Source organism: Desmodus rotundus, chromosome 6, assembly GCF_022682495.2.
Source record: "Desmodus rotundus isolate HL8 chromosome 6, HLdesRot8A.1, whole genome shotgun sequence".
NCBI lineage: Eukaryota > Metazoa > Chordata > Mammalia > Chiroptera > Phyllostomidae > Desmodus > Desmodus rotundus.
In genome coordinates this window covers 65,868,325-65,888,445 of record NC_071392.1, presented here as the reverse complement: position 1 = coordinate 65,888,445, position 20,121 = coordinate 65,868,325, and the positions used below count along the sequence as shown (strand labels likewise).

The 20,121-nt window shown below is 42.2% G+C and overlaps 1 pseudogene; it reads left to right on the top strand.

Annotated features, from left to right (window-relative positions):
• Positions 1-17,556: 17,556 nt before the first annotated feature.
• On the top strand, positions 17,557-19,148 carry LOC112300491 (rab-like protein 6; annotated as a pseudogene).
• Positions 19,149-20,121: the final 973 nt, after the last annotated feature.

The window sequence follows — 20,121 nt, the reverse complement described above, 5'->3', positions numbered from 1 at the left end:
AATCCTGCTGCTATTCACAGCTGGATGTTATCTGGTGCTGTAGGCTTGGGAGCCCAGCTTCTTGGAGTTTAGACCCCATACTTCTCAGGGGGAACCCCCACATCTCCTGAACTATCCCTTCAAAACTTCAGCTATTGTTCATGGAAGCCCAGCCAGCCCTCTCATGATTCCTCCACACTCCCTACCAGTCTCCTTGCAGTGAAGTTGTTTCTTTTGTCCATGGTCATAAGACTTCTCTACAGCTAGTGTTCAGTTGGTTATTCAGGATGTTTTCTCTACAATTTAATAGTAATCCCAGATTAGTCCTAGGAGTAGGTTAGTGTAGCTTCTACGTACTTCTCCACCATCTTGCATCTTGAAGCAAGCTCTCTTGATAAAATTTTTGCACAGGTAACCCAAGGCATTGCCTTTTATTTCTTTCTCTTTCCTGATTTCTCTGGTAGGACATCCAGTACTATTTTGAATAAGAGTGGTGAGAAAGGACATCCTGGTATAAAATACAGTGCACGATTGATATACTTTAAATAATTCAGGTTTGGGTTAACCAAACTATGTATTAATTTTAATTCTACTTCTGCCCTAACTTAACGTGTTCTAAGATTCGTTGTTCTAATTCTGTTTCATAGCTATGAAACACAAATTCTATTATCTGATTCACTGTGGGCTGATGGGTTCAGTAGAGTCAAGATATGCATTGTTATACAAAATAAAATGTCATCAGTATTTTTAAAATCCAGCTAGGGTTCTCATCTTTGTTACAAATTCCCTTTCCTTAATCTTGTATTTTTATTAACTTTTCAAATTATGGTAACTAAAGCCATTTTAAACTATAAAATATAAAAAATTGTATTGGTTCCTCTTTGATATGCTTTTATAAATTGTTGATATTCATAAAATATATCTTATTTAGAGTTTGCTGGAGTATTGCTCATTAAAAATCTTAATGCATTTAATATATAATATTTTAATTAAAATAGGCATTTTGTTTATTAAGGATGTAAGTTTCCAGCCATGAAAACATTTTTGTATATATATAATGCTACATGCACAAATTTTATTAAAATGTTAAAATTAATTCACTAGATTTTTATATATACAAAGCATTTCTGAAACAAAACTTCTATAAGAAACAGCAGGAAATAAGAAGGGACTACACAGATCTTCAAAAACTTTCAATATACATCTTATTTTTATAGTAGGTGTACACAATGATCTCTTAATAGTAATGCTCTTTGCAAAGGCCTGCTCATCAGTTTACCTCTTCCTATTAGAGTCCTCAAAACTCAAGCTTGACTCTCTAAGTAGGGCAGTGGACAACACTCCTGAACCAATTGAAAGACCTGAACACAGGAAAATATTTTAGAGAATGTGTTCACTGCTATCTATTAAACTCTTTGTAAAAAGCTTCATGTCTGTATGTTTTATGAACACATGCAATAGAAGCTACTCCTCCAATCTCTGAGATGGAGTGATGCAGTGACATGAAATCAGGACTTGTATTAGACCATTATAGACATCATAATTGGAATATTCAAGAGGTATTTTTATATCTTTATTACAATTCCTAAAAAGTAATCTAGGAAACTGTCATTTAAGAAATAAACAAAATGGTAATGTTGAATCGGATGCCACTCCTCTATATTTGTGCAATGACAACAATTTTAAAATTCTGAGTAATGGTGCATCCTGTATTAGTTTTATAAAGGCATCAAATTTTCTAGGGTGAAACACAAACAGTGAAACATAGCCTTATGGCCTATTTTTTATTTGTTTACAAATAAAAAGTAACCTAGTGTAACAGGGGAACTCTCCACCCCCAGAAATGGGGAGAGGTGGGGAAGCACTGAAGACTGAGCATGCATATGTCACCCTAGCAACTAAGACAATGCATACAAGATACAGAAAGAAGAGGCATGGCAAGGCTGGTGCCAAAAACTAGGAAGATGATTGGATGGGAAGAACATACCCTCCTATCTGCTTCTGCCATGCTGAAGATTCTGGGGGAATCTTTAAAAGGAAATCAGGTGGGAATGCTGCTATCTTTTGGACTCTCTCCTCTTTCCCCAATGACAGGGGCTACAGTTCCTAGGCCCGGGACCTTGGGGATTGGGTGGCCTGGGAACATTCCCAGGGCCACTCTCTGAGTGCTTCAAGGTAGGCCTAGAATGTAGTGAGCTCTGGTAAGAGGGGAGGTGAGGAGGCTCTGGCTCATGGGCTTGGGGAGGTTTGGACCAGTGGACTCAGACAGAATCAGCCTGGCAAGCCCTGCATCCTTCCTCCAGGCAGGGAACCATGGTGCCTGTCACCTAACTATGGGCCACATTTGGGCTCTGGCCAGCAAGTGCTACACCCCTCTCCCAAATGGGGAACCCCAGGCAGCTGCCACCCACCTGCTGCCTATGCTACCAGTTCAGGCCCAGCAAGCACAGTGCCCCTTCCTAAGTTGGAAGCAGTGGTGGCTGCTGTCCATGAATGCCCCATGGCAATGCAGGCCAGTTTGCTATGGCACCAGCACAGTGGGGGATGGTCAGGCCTCGTGCCCCTCCCTGACCATTTCAGGCCTGACCAAGAGCACTACAGGTACTGGGGTCAAGGCCAGTAAGAAGGGTTCAGTGGGATGTGTAGAGAGGAGACTCTATAGGTCTCAGGAAGCAGGTCTTTGGAGGTGGTGAGGCCAGACAACAAGCCCTGAGACCCCCGCATGTGTAGCTATGGGAAACTGTTGAGGCAGCCACTTGCCAGCAGCCTGCTTACTCCTCTGGTGGCAGGGATATAGGGTGGGCATCAAGAAATCTATGTATATCTACAATAAATAAAAATTCAATTTTCCTTTCCACTGTACTCTGTCTCCAGAGTTATTGCCAGTGGGCAGTAGGCAGTGGGACCCCACCTGTATGGTTACAGTAGTGGTGCCCAGCATGGGGCCTTAGTCTCTTGTGGCATGTTGACCCCTCCTCCATGCAGTGGGACTGTGGGGCTTCCCAGTTGCTGGGAATTCCTCTAAACACCTGCTACAGGTGTAGGAGACTTAAACATGCCTGGCAGGTGGAAAAGAAATGGGTCTAGGAAGGGGATATACTTGGGGTAGGAGGAAGGATCCCCTGAGATTTAAGACTATGAACCAGGGTCTGGATGAGAACTGGCTTTTTTGGGGAAGGCCATTGCTTGGGTTCACTGTTTATAAGATTAGTTGACAGAAAATCTTGCTTGTGAGCATTTGTTAAAATAATGGAGTCTGGATGACAGGTTTCTCTGTATGTCCCCAGGTTGCCTGGTTTCTTTTGGTCATAGGGTTGTGCCTGTTGTGTATCTGGGCCAGCAGAGGCCATTCTGGGTTGGTTCTTGGAGGGAGCCCACTGGGTAGAATTTTAGCAGACTGAGATACATATAACCATTATCCAATGTACAAGGAAGTATTGATTTATTACTGTAATATTTCATGTACTATGTACATGTTGGATTGTAGGGAAAGATGGCCCATAGATGGTTCTCTAGTTTACTATACTATTATGCACCTATTCAGGTGGTTGCCTTTTTTTGTCTGTCTCTTTTGCTGTGCAGAAGGGTTTTGTTTATGGAACAATATTGCCAACAGTTACATACATGGGATGAAATCAGTATGTCAAGGCATTTATGTCATTGCGTAATGGGATTTCACCAGAGACAAAGATCCACATAATGGTGCAGAGAAGGAAAAGGGACTTTAAACCACTTCCTGATAGTACACAGGAAGAGAAGGAGAATGAAGAAACAGGCCTCAATAATGCTTTGAACTCAAGGGACACAAGGTTCATTGCAGGAAGAGCCCTTCCATCATCATCCCCATTGCAAACTACCCCTGAAATAGAACCCAAAGAGGCAATAGCTCCACCCCTGTATGATGAAAGATGGTGCTCCCCCTTGAAGACCTATCAGGGCACCCAATTTAGCCAAAGAACCTCCCTAGCCCATAGGCAGAGTAAATCAGGAAGACCAGCCCACTGGATACTATGGGACTCATACCTGTTCTCCACTACAAACTTACTGAATTGGAAAAATTCCAACCCCTCATATAGGGATGATCCTCAGAGAATGGCATATCTTATTACCTCCATTTTTGCCACTCAACATCCAACATAGGCAGATGTACAGGATCTCCTCAACATCTTGTTAACAATGAATGAGAGATGGCTGGCTATAAATAAGGTTAATGAAGAGGCCCAATCTCTCCACCAAGAAAATCCCAATGGGACCCCAACCCAACTGATGCAATTCCCTTCACAGAGCCTGACTAGAACCCAATTTGTGAGGGCCTAGCCTTTCTGGAACATTAGCGAAAGTATATCCTGCAAGGGCTTAAGAAAGGTGTGCCTAAGCAAAGGAGTCTGAATATGATACAGACCCTTCAGCAAAAGCCATTGAGGACCCTTCTCAATTTTTAAACAGGATTAATCAGGGCCATAGAAAGCACACTGATGCAGATTCTTAGGCACCAGACAATGTGTGGATGGTGAATATGACTTTCATTGGGCAAAGTGCCCAGGTATCAAAAAGAAACTCCAAAGTTTAGATGGGGCATTGGGAATGAATATCTCTCAGCTGGTAGACATAGCCTTTAAAGTCTATAATGCCTGGGAAGAAAGGAAGGTAAAGCGGGCCATGGTGTTCTTAGAAACAGGGTAGTGAGATAAGAAGAGGTGGGACCCTAAACAAAAAAAGAGAGGCCCACTAGGGACCAATCAATGTGCCCATTGCAAAGAAGAGGGCCATTGGAGAAAGGAATGCTTGAATATCAAAAGGGAAAGTAGGGATGGAATCCTAACTGGGAAATGCTCAAAAGGCAAGGGGAGTCTGATGATGAATGAGGATGCTCAGGGATTCGTTTGGACATCTCCAAACCTATTACTATTTTTCCAGAGGAGCACCAGGTACAGTTGATGGTGGGGAACAAGCCAACTGACTTTCTTGTAGATACGGGAGCTGCATACTCAATGGTAAATATAAAATTAATCAAGGAGAGCTCAAATATAGTAATGGTTCCTGGAGTAACTGGACAATCCACAAAACAGGTACTCCTTAAACTCCTAGAATGCCAGATTGAGGATCAAAAGATCATACATAGTTTTGTCTACATACCAGACTTCCTTGTTTCACTGTTGGGCTGAGATCTACTTTGCAAATTGCATACCCAAATAACTTTTTCTCCTGAAAAACACCAACTATGTATAAAGGTCCCACTAGAACATTCTCTCCAGCTCTAGGCACTGCTGACTTGCCCAGAAGGTCCTGGAGGTAAACTCTTCCCACCTGAGATCTATAAACAGGTCAACCAAACTGTTTGGGCTGATGAAACCCCAGGTAAAGCAGTTAGCATCCAACCCTTGAATGTTAACCTAAAAGAGGGGGTGCATATCCCATGGAAGAAATGGTACTCCCTCAAAAAGGAGACTTTAGAGGTAAAGCAGTTAGCATCCAACCCTTGAATGTTAACCTAAAAGAGGGGGTGCATATCCCATGGAAGAAATGGTACTCCCTCAAAAAGGAGACTTTAGAGGGGATTCAGCCAGTACTGCAGAAATCATTAAAATTGGCACTAACTTGATCATGCCAGTCTCCTTATAACACATCCATTTTGCCAGTTAAAAAGCCTCACATGGATGAATATTGATTTGTACAGGACTTAGAGCCATAAGTGATATTGCTCAAGACGTTCATCTACAAATGTCCAACCCCTGTACTCTGTTGACCATGGTGCCTAGAGATAGCAAATGGTTTTCAGTCCTAGAATTGAAGGATGCCTTTTTCTGCATCCCTATAGGTGAATAGGCTCAATTGTTGTTCGACTTTGAATGGCAGATCCCCAAAACAAAAACCATGCTGCAATACTGCTGAACTGTGTTTCCACAAGGATTTAAGAACTCCCTGGCTATATTTGGTGAAGTATTGCCCAAAGAATTAAGGCATATTCAGTTGAAATCAGGAGTTCTTCTGAAATACATAGATGACATATTGATAACTAGCAGCACCTACAAGGATTATTTCCTCAACAGCATCACAGTCCTAAATCATTTGTCACAAAGAGGATATAAGGTTTTACCACACAAGGCCCAGATTTGCAAACAGAAGGTGGCATACATGGGATTTGAACTGAAACAGGGCACTAGGAGCTTGATGGCAGATAGAAAATAAGGCACTGCTACACTAAAAATCCCAGAAAACTGAAGGCGGTTTTGTGGGTTTTGGGGATTATAGGGTTCTGCTGACTTAGTACTACAAACTTTGGCCTTATAGTAAAACCACTTTACACTTCCTTGAAAGGACTGGACTCTGAACCTTTTGAATGGACAAGGGATTGTCAGGTAGCATTTGATACCTGGTTTTGGCTCCCACGCTAGAATTTCCCAATTTATAGAAGCCTTTCAAAATGTGTATTCATGAAAGGCTGCAGATTGGACAGGGGGTAATAACCCAGACTCTGGGAAAGATCCTCAGATCCATAGCCTATCTCTCAAAGAATTTGGATCACACGACAAAATGATGGCCACCAAGTCTTCGAGCAGTGCCAGCTACCTGTGACATCTTACAGGAAGCTAAGAAGTTTGCTTTGAATTGGCCTACTATTGTATTGCTACCACACCAGATCCTAACTCTATTGGAATAGAGAGGATGATATCAGCTGGTGGCAGGATGCCTGGGGAAATATCAGGCTATTCTGTTAGACAGTCCAAATATTACCTTGGAGACTACCACAACTTTGAATCTGGACACTGTACTCCCAGACACAGAAGGAAACTCAGCCTTCTAGCATGACCGTTTGGAAATTATTGACCAAGGTTATTCTAGCAGGCTGATTCTATTGGACCAACCATTGGCTGTACACAGCCATGGAACAGACAGTGGTCAGTGATGAGCTGGGTACATGGTAATTACCGTAGACAAGGTAATAGAAGCCCAAGCTGTTGCACTGGGAACCATAACACAAAAGGCTAAATGATAGCATTCATGAGAGCCACAGTGCTATCCCAGTGAAAGAAGGTTAACATCTACATGGACTCCATATATCCCTTCATGTTAGTACATGCCCATGGGGCAGTATGGAAGGAAAGATGACTTTCAACTTTGGGGAGAAAGGACATTAAACATGCAAAGGAGATTTTACAATTACTAGAGGCAGTGAATCTACCAGACCAGGTTGCCATTATGCACTGTCCAGAAAACCAAAGGGATGGTTCCCAGGTGAGCCAGGAAAGCCAAACTGCTGATGACACAGCGAAACAAGCAGCTGAAGAGCTGCCACACTTAGGGGTTTTGAACCGCTGATTGGACTTGTCAAAATTTAAACCTCATTACATGGGACAAGATTAAGAACATGCCCATGAATGGGGATTCACTAACATTGACCCCAATTCCATATGGGGAACCAACACCCATGGAAGGATCTTACTTCCTGAGATTCTAGAGTATTCCATTCTCAAACACCTACAAGAAAGGACTCATTATGGAGGGGAAGCTTTGATGGACCTCTCTAGACCACATTCTAAGGGCCCTCATTTGCAAAGGACTATTCAGAGGATTACCCAAGCCCATCAGATATGTGCCAAAAATAATCCTAAAACAGAACACACACCAGAGAAAAAGGCAGTAGAATATAAAGAGTTATGTCCATTTGAGGACCAGCAAGTAGACTTTACACAAATTCCTAAAACCAGAGAGAGTTTCAAATTTTTATTCATTTTCATGGGCACTTTTTCTGGATGGTTAGAAGCTAACCCTCCAGAACTAAGAAGATGAGTGAGGTAGAAAAACTTCTACCTAAAGAAATAATTCCAAGGCTTGGACTTCCTCACAGAATTCAGAATGACAATGGACCATCATTCACTTTGGATATTTCCCAGAATGTTGGACAGGAACTGCAAATAAGGTGGAAACTACATGCATCTTGGATACCTCAATCTATTGGAAAGACTGAGAAAATGAATCACACAATAAAGAAGACCCTGGCAAAATATGCCAGAAAATGTATTTGAAATGGGACCAGGCACTTCCAATTGCTTTGCTCCAGATTAGGGTAGTGCCCAGAAGTGGGCATAAATTAAGCCCTTTTGAAATAGTTTATGGGAGACCTTTCAAAATCTCAGATCTGGGAGTGCTCCCCCCAGATATGGAGCATGGGTACAAAATTAAACAATATGTACAACATTTAAGGCAAACACTAACCATTCTGCTCAAGTTTGCTCATTGCAGGTCTGCCTACCCATCTGAAAAACCCTTACACCCATTCCAGCAAGGGGACCAAGTCTTACTAAAGACTTGGAAGACTCAAGGACCTAAACAGCAGTTAGCTAAAAAATGGACTGGTCCCTATGATGTCCTCCTGACAACACATTCTTCTCTAATGCTCATGGGAATTAAGCTTTGGATCCAACTTGTATGAACAAAATGTGCACCACCTGTGGAGCTTCAAACCCTGCTGCTGTAGTTGATGCTGAACAGGAAAGCTGGACTTGCACTCCAGAAGGAGATTTGAAATTTCTCCTTTGGAAGAAGATAGCAAGCCCCATTGCCAAGTGACAATGTTCCTTTATTTATGTGTTCAAAGATTTATGGATTTTTAGCTGCCAGATACACGGTTTGAGTGTGGTCCATTCCATTGTTAAAAAGGACAAGGATTGAAAGTGAGTTATGATTATGTCTGAGTAAGTAAGGTCTGTGAAGGTTGTAGAGGCCATAGGATGGTGTACTTTTTTTTTTTTTTAAAGAAACCTCAGTGCTTGGCTTGAGCTGTTCTTTGCTTTGGGGTTTGTTTCTTGCTTTCTGATCTTTGGGGGACTTGGGGAACTTAGCTTAGGAATCCTCTGTTTCTGCCATTTGGGGCTTTGTGACATTTGGATCTAAGAAAGGTCATCTCTTGCTGGTTAGAGCTCTCTTAAAAAGGCAAGAGAGCATGTCTCTGCCATGAGATTAGTTGGTGAGACATAATGTCTCTCCCAGAAGACCAGTGGATGCAAAAGTAAGTGAGAGAATGCTTCTACCATTGAGGTTTTGTGCCATTGGTACTGGATAGAATCCAGCTGGGATGAGAACATATCTCTGCCATTTGGGGCTTCATGCCATTTGGACCTAAGAAAGGGTACCTGGAGCCAGTTAGAGCTGGCTGAGGTGAGACAATGTCTCTATCATTGGGGCCTTGTGCCATTTGGGGCCTGGAAAAGGTCATCTGTGAGACCAGTTAGTGTGAACAGTTGGTGGGAGACAAGATTATAAGGCTAGTTTTAGCCCCCTCTTTTATTTCTTTGGAACTCTGTATTTGCTTTGGATTTTTGTTTTATTACTATTTTGAAAAGTAATTGAGATTCCTAAAGGTTAAAACTTCACATTAGGTCAGGAAGAAAAGTAATCAAAGATGTAAGGCATGAAAATGCAATTTTGGTGGATATTGGAAGGACAAAGATTTTCCTTTTTGCTTTATTTTTTTCTCCCTACCTGAATCTCTCTAGGAATGCCAAATTCTAGAATGTCCAGAAGTGTTAAAGGAGCAGAATCTGAAGTTATTCCCCTTAGCCTAATAAGTTGAGTATATTAGGCAGTTAAGATTTCAGACAGGTGTGACATGCCTTGCATTCCTTCCTGCAAAAAAGCCATATTTTTTCTTAATCAGGGACACTGTAGAATTAGTCCCTACCTTTGTAATTTAGTTTTTATAGTTTTGATTGTACCTTCTAACCCTCTTGCCAAATCTGTCACCTCCAGAACATGACAAATATGCCAACTTATCCAGTAATACCATTCTTTGGACATCACACACTCCATTTTCCAGGGACAACCAACTAACCTGGACTTTGCAAGATCCTTCTCCCTCATGTGAAGGCTCCCTTCCACTCCAGCCCCCCTTTGTTAGGGACCTCTGAACAAGGGGATAGATAGGACTATGCTCCTCAGTCAGCGAGAAGTAGTTACTGAAGAATGAGACCTTCATCCATCTGTCCTTGTAAGATTACAAGTGTGCAGAGTGTTAAAGGAGGGAATTGTAAAGGGGGAGAACTCTCCCCCCAGAAATGGGGAGGTGTAGAGAAGCCCCGAAGTGGCACATGTGTGCATCACCCAGCAATTACAGTGATATGCACATAACACAGAAAAAAGAGGCATGCAAGGATGGCACCAAAAATTAGGATGTTGATTGGATGGACAGAATATACCTACTCATCTGCTTCTGCTGTGTGAGGGATTTGGGGAGAGCCTTTAAAAGGATAGCAGGTGGTGATGCTACTCTCTCTTGGATTCTCCCCTCATTCCCAAATGACAGGGGCTGGAGTTCCTGAGCACTGGGCCTTGGGGGCTGGGTAGCCTGGGAACATTCCTGCTGCACCTCCCTGAATGCTCCACAGTTGGCCTGGAGCATAAGGAGCTCCAGTAAGAGGATATGAGAGAAGCCTCATTCTGGCAGGCCTGGGGAGGCTCAGCCAACATATTCAAGGAGGATGGGGCTGGCAAGTCCCATGCCCTTCCCCTAGGTGGGGAGCCATGGCCATGACCCATGTCAGAAGCTGTGGGCAGATGAGCCCTTCACTCCATGGTGGCTGCCTCTTACCTGAAGTCCACACTTCTGGCTCAGGCCTGGCAAACCCCACACTCCTTCACAGGCCAGAAGCTGTGGTGGCTGCCGCTTGCCCGTGACCCATGCTAGTGCAGTCCAGTTGGCTATGGAACCTGTGCATCTGGGGATGGTAAGTCCCCACACCCCTCACAAGACACTTGTGGCCTGACCAAGAGCACTACCAGTACTGGGAGCAAGGCCAGTTAAGAAGGGGGCAGTGGTACGGTGAGAGGAGATTTGCGCCAGCAGGTCCCAAGAGGTGGCACAGCCAGGTAACAAACCCTATGCCCCTCCCCTACACATGAAGCCATGCAAAACCACTGTGGCAGCCATCTACCAGTAGCCTGCTTGCTTCTTCTGTGGTGAAGTTGGGTGTGGGCATCAAGAAATGTGTATATCTATAATAAATAAAAATTTCATTTTCCTTTCCACCAAATTCTGTCTCCAGAGTTATTGCCTATGGGCATCAGGTGGTGAGACCCCACTAGTTTGGTTACACTAGCACACCAGTAGTCAGAATCCCTTATGGTGCTTGGCATAGGATAAAATAAAAACTTCTGTGTGTTTTATGAATACAAATACTTGGAAGCACAGGCAATAGCAAAAAACTTTTTATTATATTCACATGTTTCTGGGAATAAACCATATTCAATTATTCAAAAGAGTATTTAAAAGCAAATTTATGGCATTCACCTCCTACTATGACCACATTGAAATTACAATTAAAACAGCATGGATGGAACTGGAGAGCATTATGTTAAATGAAATAAGCCAGGCGGTGAGGGACAAATACTATATGATCTCACCTTTAATTGGAACATAGTCAACAAAAGAAAAAAGCAAACAAAATATAACCAGAGACATTGAAAGTAAGAACAATGTAACAATTGCCAGAGGGGAGTGGGGAGGGGATAGTGGGGAGAAGGGTTTACAGCAGCTACTATAAAGGATGCATGGACAAAATCAACGGGGAGGGTAGAGGTGGGGGAGGGAGGTGGGATTGGCTGGGGTGGGGTGGAGGGATGCGGAGAAAATGCAGACAACTGTAATTGAATAACAATAAAATTTTTTAAAAAAATAAGAAAATATTCCAAGAGACTTATTTTCTAATATAGTGTATTACACATTGTGATAGATATTTATTAAATAAACATAATTTCTCTGAAAAAAAAGGAAAATCAACAGATAAGCATCTTTTGTTCAGAAGTCCTATAACCAAGAATATAAAGAAGAAGCCATGTTGAGACTGGTCAGAAAGGCAGAGATGCAACACTGGCTGGACCCACACCCACATGTGGTAGTTGAAAACCCAATGGGAAAATGCAGCTCTGTCCCCCATTAGGTGTGAGGGGTCTCGGCCCCACAATGGACTCTCCATCCCTGAACAGCAAGTGCTGCAAAGAGGAGTCCACATAATATATGGTTGTAAAAATCAGTGGGGATTCCTTCCATTTGAGTGAGACCAAAGGCTGCTACAAACCCATGCATTCCTAAAGGGGCAGCACACAAACTATTGTTTGCAGGTGCTTACCCTAGGCTCTGGTGAATGGACAGCAGCTTGGGAGTGCCAGAGTTATACAGAGAGAGACTGAGCTGTGTGGCTTCAAAAAGAAGTCTAGAAGGGCAGCCACCTTCTATGTTGAATTCTAAGTTTCTATATTGAGTTCTCCTCTCATACAGCCTACATGTGCCATCTTTCCTGGATAGGTCACTTACCCCAAATGGAATTAGCTGATGAGCTACAGTAACTCCACCCTGATGACTCCTCACATCCCTGCCCTACACAACTTGCACAATATGTGAGGCTCCATTGGTGACAACCAACCTAGTCCCAAGTTGAACTCTTTCAAAAAACTCTTGAGGAATTCTGGTCAAGCTCAGTGTGCCAGATACACACAGGGAGAAACTGCACTGTGTGGCTTCAGGGTGAGGACTATCTTCACACACAGCCAATAGGCACTACCCTTCCTGTGTAGAGCCTTTCCCTTATAGAGCATTAGCCTGGTGAACTTTACTAGCTCCACCCTGGTGACTCCCTGATACTTCTACTCATGCAACTCTTTCAGTATCTGAGCCTTGCTTCAGCCAACAAGCAGCAGTGGATCTGGAAGAGCTGTGGGTCTCTTGCTTAACCCCCTGAGCTGGTATGTGTGGCAGCAGGTTTCTATTCACAGCTTAGTCCTACTCACAGGCACCCAGGCCAGTATAGTCAGCTTCCAACTATGGATTATTTTGTAGCTCTTAGTAAATGATCTTGAACCTATCACAGGCAGTGTCTGTTATTGACATTCAGCAGAGTCCTTCCCTAGAGGCCCCAGAAGCAATTTACCTGGTGGCTGGCTTCCAGACCACAGCAAAGCATCACAAGATTAGGTCCACAAGTAGCACGTCTAGTGAAAGGTCTCCAGACCCTCCTGGGATGAATTCCACTTCATGGAGTCAGCCCCCACATAGCAGCTCATACACTGTGGTCATGGCAAGTCCTCACACTGAGCCATCCTGAGGGTCAGTCCAACCCATGGATGTGCCTCCTTTTGTAGATGAGTAATCAAGACTCAACTACAAAAGGAGGTTACTTGTGACACTAGATGGAATATTCCTGGAGCACCCTATTAGGTGAGTCTCCCAGTGATACAGAGAGACAGTATCACTGGGCCCCAGAGGATACCTACTACATAAGGCCACCTTACCAAGCTTGGGAAACAGAGTAGATCTACCTATTAAATACAAAAAGACACACAAAATATGAAGAAAAAGAAACATGTCTCAAATGAAATGGAGGCGAACAAGGTACCAGATACAGAATTCAAAACAATTGTTATAAAATTGCTCAAGTAACTTACTGAGAACTTCAACAAAGAGATAGTGAGCATTAAAAGAGACACAGAAACCATAAACAATAACCAATCAGAAGTAAAGAATAAAAAAACTGAAATAAAGACTACACTAAAAGAAATCAACAGGGAATTAGATGAAGCAGAGGATCAAATCAGTGATTTGGAAGACAAGGTAGCAGAAAGTAACTAACCAGATTAAAAAAGAAAAAGGAAAAATAATTTAAAAATGAGGATAGCTTAAGGGACCTGAAGAACAATATCTAGCATAAACAACATCCACATCATAGGGGTACCAGTAGGAGAAGAGAGAAAGCAAGGGATTGAAAACCTATTTGAAGAAATAAAACTTCACTATCCTGGAGAAGAAAGTAGACATACAAGGCCAGGAAGCACAGAGAGTCCCAAACAAGATGAACCCAAAGAGGCCCATATCTCATACATTAAATTAAAATATCAAAGGTTAAAAACAGAGAAAGGGTCTTAAAAGCATCAGAAAAAAGACAGGTAGTTACCTACAAAGGAACTCCTATAAGACTATCAGCTGAAACTTTTCAGGACAAAAGAGAGAGGCATGAAATATTCAACCAAGATTATTCATCAAGAATGTCATTTAAATTTAAGAGAGAACTAAACATCATGCTAAACAATAAGAAGCTAAAAAAATTCATGACCACCAAACAAGTCTTACAGAAAAATGTTAAAGGGACTTTTTTAAAAACAAAGAAAAAATAAAGGAACCTAAATATGAATAATAAAATTTAAAAAACTATATACTATTGATAATCACTCTGAATATAAATGTATTAAATACTTCAATCAAAAGATATATGAGAACTAAATAGATAAGAAAACAAGGATCCCTATATATGCTGTTATAAGAGACCCTGTTCAGATTGAAAGACACATACAACAGAAAATAAAGGGATAGAAAAGATATTTTATGCAAATTGAACCAAAAAAACCTGGCTAGCAATGCTTACATCACCAAAAATATATTTTAAAACAAAAGTAATATTAAGAGACAAAACAGACATTGCATAATGATAAAGAAATCACTCCAATAGGAGCATATTAACTTTGTGAGTATTTATGTACCTAATATAAGAGAAATTATTTATATAATGTGAATAGTAATGGAAATTGACGCAGATCCCAGCCCTCAGGATCTGCTGTTGTGGCAGCAATATACAAATACACATGGACTACGGAAATCCTGTGGAGAAAAAGGGACAGCACGGCCACTCTCTCAGGAGAGGAGAGTGCCTCAGCCACTCTCTCTGGAGGAGAACGCCCTGACCCTTGCCTTGAATGGCTTTTATTGTTTCTCTAGGCCCCTTACATCAAAGATGGTCCTCCTTTACTATGTATAGTTTTGTTTTGGGTGGTTATCTTTTACAGACAAAGGAGAGGATGTCATGTCAAAGAAGGATATTTGCAATGTAAAGGGAGAAATGGTCCAAACCGCTATCTTCCATACCTGGAAGGTCTAGCCCAGATTTTGGGAAGCTAAAGATACTCAGTAAACATTTGCTGCCTCAGGGTGAGGGAGTTTTAGCAAGAGCAAGTCTCATAGCAGTCTAGGTACAATGCAGGCCTGATTTCCCACTGGAGAACCTATCCATGGACGTGGGTCCTGCCCGCCAACTTCGCTCCCCACTGGCTTTTCCGAGTAGGGGCTGAACCATGCTTGGAATGGTTCCCCACAGGAAATAAAAGAGAGATTGACAGTAATAGAGTGAGTCATGGTTGGGGACTTTTACACCCACTGACATTTTATGTCTTCCAGATAGAAAATCAACATAGAAACAGTGACCACAATAACAAATTAAATAGGATGAATTAACTTCATATTTATAGAACCTTTCAACCCAAAGCCACAGAATATACTTTGTTTTCAAGTGCACATGGAACATTTTCCAAGAGAGATCACATGTTAAGCCACAAAACAAATCTCAATAAATTTAAGAAGACTGAAATCATATCAAACATCATCTTCAACCACAATGGTATTAAACTAAAAATCATTTATAAGAAGAAAATACTGAAAAATATACAAACACATGGAATCTAAATATCATGTTACTAAATAATGAATAGGTTAACAATGAGATCAATGAAGAAATAAGAAGATACCTGAAAGAAATGAAAATAAAAACACAGCAATCCCATATTATGGGACAGAGAGAAAGCAGTCTTAGAGGAGAAGTTCATAGCAACACAAGCCTCTGTCAAGAAACAAGAAAAATCTCAAATAAAGGGCATGACTTTACAGCTGAAATAAATAGAAAAAAAACACAATAAACCCAAAGTTTGGAGAAGAAAGGAAATAATAAATATAGTGGAAATTAAAAAATATAGTCTAAAAAAAGAAGACAAAACATCTGTGAAACCAAGAGTTGAGTCTTTGAAAAGATAAACAAGTTTGCTAATCCTTTTACCAGAATCATCAAGAAAAAGAGAGACAGGACCGAAATAAATAAAATTAGAAATGATAAGTGAGAAGTGACAACTGACACCACAGAAATACAAAAGATTATAAGAAAACAATATGAACAATTATATGCCAAAACTGAACAATCTAGAAGAAATTACTAAATTCCTAGAAACATACCATCTTTCAAGACTGAATCTCAAAGAAATAAAAAATATGAACAATTAGACAAATGAAATCAAAAAATAATTTTAAGAAGCTCCCAACAAAAAAAGTCCTGGACAAGATGAAATAACAGATGAATTTTACCACACAATCAGATAATTAACACCCATCTTTCTCAAACTACTCCAAAAAGTTCAAGAGCAGGGGAGGCTTCCCACCTCATTTTACAAAGAAATTATCCTGATTCTAAAACCAAGGACATTACAAAAAATGAAAACTATAAGTCAATATTCCTGATGAACATAGATGCAAAAATTCTCAACAAAATATTTGCAAACCAAATTCAACAATATGTTAAAATCTCATACACCATAATCAAGTGGGATTTATTTCTGGAATGCAGGGTTGGTCCCATATTCACATATCATTCAACATGATTCACCACATTAAAGAAATGAAGGATAAAAATCATACAAGTATATCAATTGATGCAAAAAAGCATTTCACAAAATCCAGTACCCATATATGATTAAAAAAAAATGAAAAACAAACGAACAAAAAAACCTCTAAGCAACTTGGGAATAGAGGGAAAATGGCTCAATAAAGGCCATATATGGCAAACCCACAACTAATACACTAAATGAGTAAAAGCTAAATGTTTTCCTTAAAATCAGGAACAAGACAGTATATCTACTTTCAATCATTTCTTCAACATAGTACTGGAAGTCCTAGCCACAGAAAGCAGACAAGAAAAAGGAATAAGAGACATCCAAATTAGAAGGGAAGAAGTAATAACATCCATGTCATTATTTGCAGATGACATGATATTTTATACAGAGAACCCTAAAGACTTCATCGAAAATTTAATAGAGTGAATTAATAAATTCAGTAATGTAGCAGGGCACAAAATAAATATTCAGAAATTGGTTACATTTTATATATCCAGAATGAACTATCAGAAAAATAAATTAAGAGAACAATTGGATGAGCCATGACAAGACAATGGCACAGATGAGCCTCAGCAGATGCTCTGGGGCCCAAGGGGCCTGGAGTGCAGTCACTGCAGTTGAGCAACCCAGAGTGGCCCTCCATGCAGGTGCCTGGCTACTGGGATGGAGGCATAGTGCCATCTGTCTGTGCTGCCATAGTGTTGCTGCTGAGGTATTGGTCATGCCAAGCTCATATGCAGAGCTGGACAATGTTTTTCTTGTTCCAGAAGTTGGTGGGGTTCACAGCAGGCTCCAGACTTCAGCAAGCACACCCCTACAGGGCTGCAGCCCATCAACTAGGTACTGCAAATGAACTTTGCCAAGAGAGTACAGCACAAAGTGAAGGTAGTGATTGAAGAAGACGGGAACACAGACAAGATAGTGCTGTGGCACTGACTGCAGAGCAAGAACTTTGTGGAGGAGTTCATCCTCACACAGGAAAACCAGGTCATCAGTATCCACTGGAACTATAAAACCACTGTTGGTATCATAAAAAAAAAAGTTGAGTTCTGGGGTGTAATTGACTAAGGAAGTTGCAAAAGGCGGAGTGATGAATTGATGATGAGAAACCACACCCTGGAAGCAGAGTTTGAGATGGCCCTGGAGGCTGAATTCCTGGACATGTACAAGAACTGTAATGAGGAGGTCATGATATTTGACATCACTAAGCAGTGGACCTTCAGCTACATTCTGCAGGAGCTTCCAAAGGTACCAACCCATGTGCCAGTGTGCATGCTGGGGAATTACCATGACATAGGTGAGCATCCCAACATCCAGCCTACCAACATACATGACTTCACTGATAGGTTGGACAGGCGTCCGGACTCTTCCTACTTCCAGTATGCTGAGTTTTCTGTGAAGAGCTTTGGCCTGAACTACCTTCATAATTTCTTCAATATCCTGTTCCTGTGGCTCCAGAGAGACACACTAATGTGGCAAACTGGAGACAAACCAGCTGGACATGAACACCATGCTGGAGGAGCTGGAGGTATAGCAGGAGACTGAAGACCATAACTACAGCATCTTCCTCGAGATGATTGTGGAACACATCCCCAGTGGTGGCCAATGGGCAGAGCCTGTCCTTGACCTCCCAGTCACTGGTAGTAGTTCTGACGCTATGTCCATGGGGAACTCAGCAAGCTCAAGCCAGCCCTACAGCCATGCCTCCACCACATCCCCTCAGCCAGCCCCTCCCTGCAGTCCCCTGTGGATGCAGTCACCAGCACATTCTGTGTCCTCCACCAGCCCATCCCAGTGACAGAGCATCATTTCCTGGCTGTTTGGAACTTCTGCTGCTTAGTGGGCCCCGTTCCTCCCAGATCCACTTGCAGCTACAAAGGACCCAGTGAAATTCCAAACCCTGGAGGAATTTGTTCCTGCAGATGGCCTTGACCAGTTTCCTGGACAATGCAGTTCCCTTGCCCCGCCCAAGGATGGCAAGAAGAGAGTAGGGACCAAGGTCCCTTAGGATAGCAACAGCAATGGGGAGACCCCAGGAAGGACCCTAATGATGCCACGTTTCTAGGGCAACATGGACCTTGAAGATAAGCTACCCAGCAGGCCCCTGCTGTTGATGGGCGTGTCCCCAAGGAGAAGACCACTCTTTCCAATGGGGAGGTAATAGGACATGACAAGATTGCTGCCCAGGACCCCAGAAGTGCTCCAAGCCAGAGACAAAACAGTCCTCCACAAAGGCCTCCAAGCACCACAGGGGCACAGCTCCCAGGGCAGCAGAGCCCTGTGGTCCCCTTCCCTCGCAGCTGGGAGCTCTTCTCCAGGCCACAAGGAAAGGAAGGAAGAATTGGTAGCATTGCCAGAGAGTGACTCAGAGGGGCCCATTGCTGCCCAGATGTTGTCCTTCATGGAAGACACTGACTTTAAAGCAATTTGGACATGCCAGAGAGAGGATGAGTTCCTGGTGTTAGAGGACACGGCCTTACCTAGCAGTCCTGACACCCAAGCCCCCTGTCTCCTCCTTCAAAGTGAAGGATGGCACAGAACTCTTCTGGATGGGGCCAGAGGAGACAGGTTGCATGGTGAACACAGGTGAAAATAATAAGAAGAACAAAGGCAGAGAGGAGCAAGAAAAGGCTTTGAATAAGGGGAACAAGCATGAGAAAAGCAAGGACAAGGAGGAAGACTGGGAAAAATAAGCAGTGGCAACAGGGTAGGAGGACAGAGGTGGATGAGCTGGAGGCATTCCTGGAGAAGGGGCTCTACATGGCCCTCTCCTGAGGCAGGGATTGGAGGAGCTCTGGATTGGACTGCAGCTGGATGCATACCCACTTTGTGCTATCTCTGGGCTCCAAGACTGCCCTGCAAAAAAGAGGCAGCAGGTGCCCACCCTGTACTTTGCAGAGAGGGCCAGAGGCCCAGGAGGCCCATGAGGCTGTTAATGGGGGTGGCAGCATCCTGATCATTGAGTGTGTCCTTCTTGCCCAGCCAATAGCATGCAGGCTGCTCATCTTCCTGTGTGGCTCCACCTGGGCTGTGCCCCGCTGGTCCCAGGGCCCTCTGGGCACATCTGCTGATGCTGGAAAGTACTGTAAGTCTCCTGGGAGAGGCTCTTCCCAGGTACTGTGTCCAGCATTGCACCAGCTTGGATGTGTCTCCAGACAGAGCCAAGATGTCTTCACTCATTTTCTCCTTTAACACTCCAACCATAAAGCTCTCCTATTTATTGCTTTTAAAATTACCACTTAAAATTGCATCAAAAAATTAAAATACCCAGGAATAAAATAGTAAAGGTGGTAAAGGACCTATACTCAAAAAATTATAAGACATTGTAAAAATAAACTGAACAAGATAACAAGTAAATGGGAGCATATGTTGTGCTCATTGATAAGAAATGTTAGTATCATGAAATCATTCATATTACCCAAAGCAGTCTATCAATTTAGTGCAATATTTATCAAAATACCAATAGTGTTTTTCACAGAATCAGAACAAGAAAGACAATGATAGAGGTATCACAGTACATATATCAGAACAAAACAGCATGTTATGTGCATGAAAATAGACACATAGATCAATGCAACAGAATAGACAGCCCCAAAACAAACCCATGTCTATATATAAATAATATAAAAGAAAGAAGGCAAGAACATACAATAGTCTATCCAAATG